The sequence below is a fragment of the Nothoprocta perdicaria genome, unplaced genomic scaffold (assembly GCF_003342845.1).
Source record: "Nothoprocta perdicaria isolate Ctin4 unplaced genomic scaffold, notPer1 scaffold_243, whole genome shotgun sequence".
Classification (NCBI taxonomy): Eukaryota; Metazoa; Chordata; class Aves; order Tinamiformes; family Tinamidae; genus Nothoprocta; species Nothoprocta perdicaria.
In genome coordinates, this window is record NW_020455470.1 from 522,586 (window position 1) to 531,965 (window position 9,380).

Consider the following 9,380-nt stretch of genomic DNA (forward strand, 5'->3'; position numbering starts at 1 on the left):
TCGGGAGTTACTGCCTTCCCGGTCCACCTACACCTAACTCGCTGCCACTTTGCATGTGTTCTCACCTAAGGTCGCCTAGCTCCTTTGTCCCCACTCCTGGCTCTACTCAATCTCACTGTTGCACATAATCCTTTGTCCTGCTCATCAGCCAAAGAAGGGAGAGCAATTTCCTCCTTTGTAAAGATACAAACTTATAAACTTGTGTGTGCGGCTCAATCCCAGGCTTGTGTGTGCCCCACTCAGGGTGAAGGCAGGACACTCTTGCCTGGTGTCACGGTACAGTGTGTGCTCTGGGAGGGCTCTTGGGGCTCAGCCTTTCATAGGGAACAGTGAAGTCACAGACCTGTGCAACCACACTGATTGTGTTCGGGAAACCAGACACCCCGGTGGCTGCAGAGGAACATCTCCCTTTCAGAGTTTGCTCATGAGTTCCTTTCTTGCGGTCTCCCGGTGAACCTGCAGTAAACTGGGACTAAGGCTCTCTCTTTCCTCCTCCTCTTCTCCTGAGAGCACTAGAAATACATTAACGTGACACTAATTGTTACTCTGACTGATAACAGCAATTAGGGCCTGTAATGTGAGATCAAGTCGCTGCTCTGTGGAGCGCTGTAAGCGCTGCCCGGGGGAGCGCTGAGGTGGGAGGCCAAGGAAGCCGCGCTCCCAAATTAGAGGCGCTTTCCGGAGGCGGCGAGCATGTGCCAGCTCTGCCGTGCGCGCTGGCCGCTCCACCTCCACCTTGCTGCCTCTCTGCCCTGGCTGCGTCTTCAGGAGGACCCTCGAGAGACTGAGGGGCAGCTGAAGATGTCTCTGGTCTAGGCCGTGCCCAGACATGGGTCTACATCTCTGGAGTTCCTCTATGACCTGCCCATGGGGGCTGTTTTCTAACAGAGCGAAGCAGCAGAGGGTGGCAGTAGGTTGGCTATAGAGCTGCTAGAGGCACTAGGGGGGGCCGGGGATGTCTGTCCTCACTTGAGTCAGTGAAGACAGGCTCTGTATTAAACACCCACCACTCTAGGGGTGAGCTGAGGGCTTTCCCCCTGGGCTGGGTCTAACCATGCCAAAACACTGGCTTGGACTTGCTGAAGAATTACACACTCTCTCTGATGGTGATGCTGCTTCATGCCCCGCCGCTGCATGGCCCCATGCAGCGGCCCCAGGCTGAGCACGGGCGCCGTGGTGCCCACTGCAGTGCTGGCATCCGCTTGGGGAGGCTTCCAGTCCCTTGTGTGTCCCGCTGGGTGCGGCAAGGCCGCGCTCATTTAGACTTGTTATTTATTGAAAGAAGCCATGGGCGATGACCCCATCTGTGCCCCTTCAGCCCTTGGTGACACCTGTGATGCAGCTGGTCTTAAGAGGTCACTCATTTTCCCCACTTAATGATCTGCTGTAGAAAATAAGCTTTTGTTTCTTGCTGGAGTGTCAATGGCACCTGAATATTAATGCAGCCCTGGCTGTGCTGTGGTGCTGGCTGTCACACAGCCACCGAGGCCTCATTGGAGCTGCTGGGCAGCACGGCAGCTCCCTGACGGAGCTTTCATAAAGTGCTCATGAACTGTGCTCTCTGAGTGCGGCTCAGGCCTCTGGAGCTGCGGGCGCAGCAAGGCTGGCTTGGGCCAGGCCCTGCGTAGCAGTGTGAGCACTGACAGGACAGGGGCTCGCAGCGCGCCTCGGACCCCGCTGTCACAGGAGGCTTTCTGGCTGCAGTGGCAGGTGGAAACGGGCCTGGTTAATGGGAGCTAACACCATCCGAGGGTCTGACCTGAGACAGGGAAGGGGCAACAGATGCAACGCAACATCTATGAAACGGGCATCTTCTGCTGAAACCAGCTGGGAATCAAATACCAGGTTTGGGATGCCTGGCTGTTGTCTGTTATGCACACGAGGAAAGAGCATCATTTTGAGCCTGTGGGAAGCAGCCTTCTGCTGTGTTAATTTGGGCAAGCCTCTTTCTCCTCCTGCTTTCTTGTGTTGAAAAGTGGAGGTTATGATTGAACCCTTCCATATAAAATAAGTGCCTTTAGAAAAACTAGGCTTCGGCCTATGCACATGGAAAATACCTGGCCAACTGTGTCCTGTGCCTTTAAACAACACGTGTTTAATATACATGCTCTAGAAATAGCTTGAATGGCAGTGGAATTGCTACCTGAAAGATGAGCTTGGAGATGAGCCCAGATCTAGGGGTGCTCAGAGCACTCCTGGGCCTCCTGAAACAAGAGCCCAGGGCTCAGCAGTTTGGGGCGATGGTGGGTGACACTATCTTGTTTCTCTGCACAGTGTAGCTGCTTTGCTCCTGGAGAAGGAAAAGCCGGGAGGGGAGTTTAGCAAAACTGCCTCGTCCCTCTCCAGTTACAGCGATTCCTTTTCCCCCTCCCACCTGCAGGTCACTGCCCATAGAGGTCCTGGGGCTGCTGCTTTTGCTATTGAACATCCTCCCACAAAAACCTCTTACATCAGCACGTATAGGAATTTCCCCCCTGCTGAATTGGATTTTGCCCTCGGCTATGTTTGACAGCCTTCTGCGGCAGAGAGGGACTTAGAAACCCATCTGTGATCAAAAAGAGCATTGACTTTCCTGTATGTCCTGCCAGGTGTGCAAAACTGTGCTCATTTGCTTTTAAAACCTAGTGAAAGCTGGCCCATGTTTTCTCCAAGCTATGGCTGTTGTCTCCTAGCAGCGTTGAAAGCTTTTAGTTCCCAAAGTTTGTGGGTGTTCTCTGAAGTTGCTCACATCTTCTCTGTCTCAGCTCTGCTTTCTGACTAGGGTGGACAGCTGCAGAAGCAAAAAGCAAAGGGACACTTGGCACAGCAGGAAGGCTAACGAGGTGCATTCAGGAAGAATGCAGCACGGTTCACACCTGCTCTTTGCACAGAAATATGGGAGCTCTGTAACCTCTTAGCAACGGTAGGAAGGACTGACCTATGAATCCTCTCTGGGCCTGTGACCCCACCTTTTTATTTTTATTTTTATTTTTATTTTTATTTTTATTTTTATTTTTATTTTTATTTTTATTTTTATTTTTATAATTTTTTCCCTAGAACATAATTCATGCAAGTCAGAAGCCAGAGGGGCTGCACTAGCTGCCTGCCCTGAGTGCCTCTGCCGCTGCTCTCCACGCACTGCCTTTGTGGTTGTGGATATGAGCCATAAGAAGCCTCTGACAGTATAGGGTAAAAGCATCACCTTTCCTGATATCTTTGTCTTGAGAAGGAGATTGTATCTGCGAAGTAAGATGAAGAGAAGTTGCATGCTGTCTGGTGTTAATTACTAAGGGAAAAACTCATAAAAATCAAATGAAATTAAATCCCACTGCATTTGATATTCCCAGAGTTGAAGGCCTCAGTGCATCTCATTAGTTTAAGAACTCTGATGGAGAGAGCTCAGCTTCGAACAGGGAAATTGATATGACATTGAGACCTGGGAGAGGATTAGCCGCCTGCCTGTGCACTTGTCCAAGGGAGTTTAACATGTAAGTGTTGTAAGAGAGCAGCTCCCCGTGAGAAGGGCTGCCTGGTAATTAAGACCCTTGGGACTGCACAGTTGCAGTGAGGGGGGAATAAGGTCTGTGTCTGTGGAAAAAGCATTCTTGCTGGTTCGTCTGCTGTTGCAATCTTATGTGGGCTCTATAAGCAGGCCCAGAGCTTTGGATGTGCAGGCTCTACTTGGATGCTGAGGAAAGAGGTGCTTTGTGATGGTTGCTGTTGGGCTTTGCAAGTGCTGGATTAGGACTGATCTGCATGGGATATGGCGGTGTGTGATTTTTAGGTATAATATTTTAGTCCCTTTATAGGAGGGATTTACGCAAAGTGAATGACTAGGAGACAGACCTGGATTTGTCCTACAGGTGATATAAGGGCTGCTTTTGTGCAAAGAGGACAGTTCCAAATGTGGACTCCCCAGCGGTGCGGCAGGCGCTCTGGGGCTCCTGCAGCTGGAGGCCAAACACCCAATTGCTGTGTGACCCAGTGTCTTTGTCCTGGTGGCAGGAAAACTGCCCCCAGACCAAGGCGATGTCCTTGCTGCATATAGAAAGCTGCAGCCCTTTTTTTCAATGCTTGAACTGATAAGATACGTTCTCCGGAGAATTAAGACCATCAGATACATCATGCCTGTCAGTTTGTACCTGTGATCCTATCTGCTTTGAGCCCCGCTGGTTCTACCTTCCTGATGAAGTGTTTTGTAACAGCAATGTATGGGGAAAGGGCCATTTCCCATTTCCTCTTGCAAACACCAGCCGTGCTGTGTGCTGTCTTAAAGCAAGGTGATAATGATGAAGAATCCAAGACTCAGAGGCACACCAGGGTTTCAGCAGCACTTTGCTCTTTTTGAAAACGGAATGTGCTCTCGGGCTGACTGATGTCTCTGGCAGGTGAAGTTTTCAGGCCGCGCAATCATCTTTGTGCTTCTCCAGTGTTCGGAGAGCAATTTCTAGCTGAAACATTGCTGTGACCCTGACAGGATTGCTGGAGGAGGGCTGGGGGTGTCCTGTGCTTTCAGCTGAGCCGTGCAGGCTGTGGAAGCCCATGGGGCTCTGGCATCAACATGATGACTGTCCCTTGGGCAGAACCCCTGCCGCAGTAGCCCCATGATGACAACTGCTCATCCCTCCAGCGTGGGCCTTTTCAGGGCAAAAATCTTGGATCTCTGCTGAAGAAACAGTGGCCCGTGGCAAGCTGTGTCCTCACGGAGGGGCAGGGATGCCTCTTGCCTACCCTGTGTGGCTCTTAGTGTCTCCTGCCTTGCTTAAAATGAACAGACCTTCAGGTTCTTCACTGGAAAAACAGCTCTGCACCCCCGGCGAGGTGCCCGCAGCGAGGAGCTGCTGTCCCAGAGTGGTGTATCGTGCACGCTGACATGGGTGCTGGAGATGGTAGCTGCAGGAGGGAGATGTGAGGACAGGTCTGAGCAGGGCTCGCCACCTTGGAAAAGGTACGAGTGAGGAGGGCCTTTGAGAGAGACCTATGAAATGCTGAGCAGTGCTGGGAAGGATATTAGGAGATGATTGTTTGTTGTTCCCCGCAGTGCAAGGAGCCGGGGCTCCCTGCTGGAACATGAGGCTGCAGGTTTAAAACAAACAGCGTTGCGTGCTGTGTGTGTGGGGAGAGTAATTCAGCCGTGGAGCTTGTTGCCTGGGATGTTACAGGGGCCAAAAAATGTCAGGAGCCTTTAAAAAAGAATTTGGCAATTTCATGCCAGATAAATGGACCTAAACACAGCCCTAGAACTACTTACAGCTTGGGGGTTTATAAGGCCTGGACTGCTATGAGCTTGGAGGAATGACCAAGGAAAGACCATTGTGTTCTCCTTTTGTTAAGCTCTTTCCATCAGCGCTGGGTTTGGCTGCTCTCGGAGCCTGGACGCTGAACTGGAGGGACTTGGCTCCTGACTGTTGTGAGGGACCAGCTGGGCAGCCACCCTCCCAAACGCTTTCTGAAATGAGACTCTCTTTTTGGGGAGGCTGTGGTCAAAAGAGCCATTTCAGTTCCAGTCCTGGTAAAGGACGTTTGTAGGTACAAATGCTTGGGTGACTTCTCTCCTTTCCGTGCAGAAGTTGAGGTTGGGCTTAGGGGATTGCTTGGTGAAAATTCTTCTGGGCAAGCTGAGTTATCAAACAGTAAGTAATCAGCTAAAAGATTAATTAAAACTTATCAAAATATGTTAACTTATGTATCGCGTCTCTTGAAGATTGTGAAGCAGCAGTTAGCAAGTATTTGCAATCGACTTTCCTACTTGGGGGAAAGCAGGAAAGTGCTTCCCAGCTACCTGTTGACAGCTCAAAGAGCCTGTTCACTTCCATCATTTTAAAAACCTTTATTTATTTATTTTCTTTCTTCAAGGCAATTAAGATGATTTGCTTAAAGAGCTGTCTCCCCTCCTACCCACCATATTCCATTTTACTAAGTTTTTGCTTGGTTTCTGGCCTCATTCTGAGCTGCTAGGGCAGGGGCTGGGCCTAATGCTGGTTGGGTTGCTGGAGATACCAGCAGGGCAGGTGGGCAGCCTGGGTGCCAGTGAGACACACAACTGAAAGCCAGCACAGACAGGGTCAGGAGCTGCCTCCATGGGCTGCCTGGGCATGTGCTGTTTGGAAGCAGGTGCTATCTGCTCAGAGGACCTCTTGCTTTGGCAGCTTTGGGAGCAGGGCAGCTCCTTTGCCATCTTGCACCACTTGCTGGTGAGGAACTGCAAGACCTGCTTAGTCGTCTCCCTGCTAATGCCTGTAGCCTGTCCTGGTTCTGTCAGTGCCAGGACACATCCCCATCCTTTCCTGGGGTAGAGGAAGATGCAGGTACCAACTGCTGCTTCTAGGCTATGTGGGCACCATGGAAGTGTGCATGACTGTCTTCAGCTTTTTGGAGCTGAAGTGTTTGTTCCTCTTAATAGATGGGAGACTGTGAATGGAGGTGGCTGGTTTCCAGAGAAATGATTTGTTGTCTTGGAGATGGTAGGTGAGTCAAGGCTAGGGCAGGAATAGTCTGAATCTTCATGGTACAGCTCTAATGAGGACAGGTTTATCTTGGTCCTTGGTCACACGAATGATGGACCTGTGTGGCTTCCTGGAAGAGCTCTGGTGTTGCAGGCAAACCATCTTGTTTGGGCTTCCTTGGCTATTTTTTCTCGAAAATGTCACTGTTCTGTTTCTGAGCCTGGTCACATCCCCAGCAGGGGCGTGAAAGGTTGGCCCAAGAGTGGAAATGACTTTGTGCCCAGCCCATTAATAACTGTAATTTATTGTTGACGAAGGAGAGATGACAGATGATGGGATAGAGCAGAATTCAGCTTCCGGGGCGCTTTCCACACACTTCCTTGCAGAGGTTTCTATGCCAATTTTGTGCTGCTGCTTTGCATTTCCCCAAGGCCCTTGGAGCCTTGTACCCTTGGTATCTTGTGGTGTTCCTACTCTTCCCTTTCTGTTTCCTGGGGTTACTCTCTGCTCTCCTCTCTGAGGATCTGTCTGTGCTCTGCTTTGCAGGATAACTAATAGAACTGTCAGTCCCGTTGTCCCAACAACATGAGAAGATAAATGGTCCAACATGCGCAGCAACCTTTGCAGGTCCTGGGGCCTCGGCAGGAACCAGCCCCGTGACAGATAGGCTGACAAGCAGCATTGACACAATTGGGTCAGCGCGAATGTCAAAGGGGTGAAAGCGGCATCTCGGGCTCCCCTCTGCCTGGCCCGCCAGCGCCCCTGGGCTGGATGGTTGCCACTTACCACCTCTCCTTGGGTTAGTGCCGTGACCTGGCGGCAAGAGCCTCGTCTGGAGCAAAGACCTGCCTCTGGTCCGAGGGTTGCTCTGTGGAGTTGCTCTCTGTCCTCTACCTAATCGGGACAACCAGAACAACATAGGAACAACCACTTGCTGATGCTCTGTCGTATTAAATGTCTGCTTAGACGATGCTCTACCCCTCCACGTCCCTCTCCAGCACGCTGTTGCTGCTTTCCCTCCAGGAAGGCCAGCTTCATGTGCCTGTGCCCACATATGTGCATACGTGTCTCTAGAGAGCTCCAGTTTTGTGCTTCAAGGCTCAGTTCCTCCTCTCTTTCTCTGCCTCCTGCTGCCTGCTTGCATCTCCTCTCCCACCCGGTTGCCCCTTGTGCACCATGGGGTGGGCTGCTGTGCCCACGTGCAGTTACAGAGCTCGGGGCTATCCCGAGCCAGGCAGGGGAAGGTTTCTGAGTGTGTTCCAGGCCCTCCCAAGGAAAGGCCCCATCACAGACTCGCCATCACTTCAGCGTGGTGCTTGGTGAGCGGCTCTGCGGCCGGTGTCCGGCTGTGCCGCCTGCCCGGTCCCTGCTCGCGGGCAAGGTGCTCAGCGCTGCTCGGCGCCAGAGGCGCAGGTTGGCTGGCTGGATCCCGGCACGGGCCAGTCCAGCACCTTTGTGAAGGGAAAAGCCATGAGCTCTTTCAGATGATAACTGTTGACCTGAGAAGTAAGAGGAGGGAAAGCGATGGATTGTCCCACCGAATGGTTGTCTCGTATAAGCGGTAGGGTTAATGCACGATGAGTGCCTGCTAGTGCCACCAACACCAGTGCGCTGAAACGGCTCCCTCTGGTTGCCTGAAAGAAGGAGCCCGGGCGCTTTGTCCCTCTCCTTCCTCCTCTTGGAAGAGGAGTTTGAGAAGCATGTTTGTAGGGATCCGGGAGAGTAGCAGGAAGCGCTCCCAGAGCCTGCTCTGGGAGCCTGAAGAACAACAGCAGCGTCAGGGGGACCTGCGTGCGTGTTAGCGGGGAAGTCTTGCTGTCAGAGCAAGCTTGTCATGGTTGTGCAAGGCTATGTTCTAGCATCGCTTCCTAGTGTGTCTAGTGCAGCTTTTCTCCCCCCCACCCCAATCTTGGCTTCCTCTGTCTTGACTTTCACCTTGTCTTGCTGTGAACAGCCCTGACACAGCAAAGCTAGAGAGCCCAGGAGCCTCCCAGAGGAGACACGGCACTGGGAGCTGTGCTGGGACCAAGCTCCTAGTTCAGCCCTGTCTACCCTGCTCCCTTCCATAAATCTTGGGCAAACCTGGCATCTTTCATACGTGGATTCCTCGAAGAGCAGGAGTTTTGTGTGTGTTACAAGGTCTGGGGTGGTTGAGAAGTGAGAATCTCGTTTCTGTCTGGAAAACTATGGAAAAGCCTTGAACTCAAGATGACTGCGTACATCAGTGTGGTGCAGGACCTCGCTGCTTCATAGAAGGAGTGGAGAGAAAAAGCTCGGAAGATTTTTACTGGCGTGTGTCATTCACCGTGGTGTGTCGGTGCAAGAGTGACTTGCTCTGCAGCAACCTGCGAGGTCCTGCTGTATTTCTTTTTAAAAAGCCCTTTGAGGCTAGAGATCTTTCTGCCCCTTCTAATGAGGGATGGGTCCATCAAGAGCCTCCCGAGATCCTGGCCTGGCTCCAGAGCTCTTGCACACGCGTCCTCCCCTCTCCAGGGCCCAGCAGCAGGAGACCATGGACAGCCCCTTGCAGCACAGGGAAGGCCCTGCGCCTCTTGGAGACCATCTAGAGCAGCTTGGCAGGCGAGAGGCCATTGCCAAATGAGGTGGCTGGATCAGCTTGGAGGGGACGGTGCAGATAATCGCACGGGTTTCTCCTTCGGTGGGCGAGGGAGCGGAGTTTGGCAAGGCGGTTGTAAATGAATATTGCCAACGTCCTAGAGCTGTGAGCCATGAGCCGGTCATACTGCAAAAAAAAATCCGTGGGCAGCCGGTGGAACTGCTCTGGGCTCAGCTTTTAGTACCTGTTATGAGCTGAGTCGGAGTCCTGAATTTCTGCCCCTTACTGTTCAAATGGCTTGGGCATTTCTTTGGGAGGCTGCACGTTGCTTTCTCCTAAGTACCGCAGAGCTTAAGTGCCTCTGCTGGCTGCTGTCCTGCCCTTGGAAAGGTGCTGGT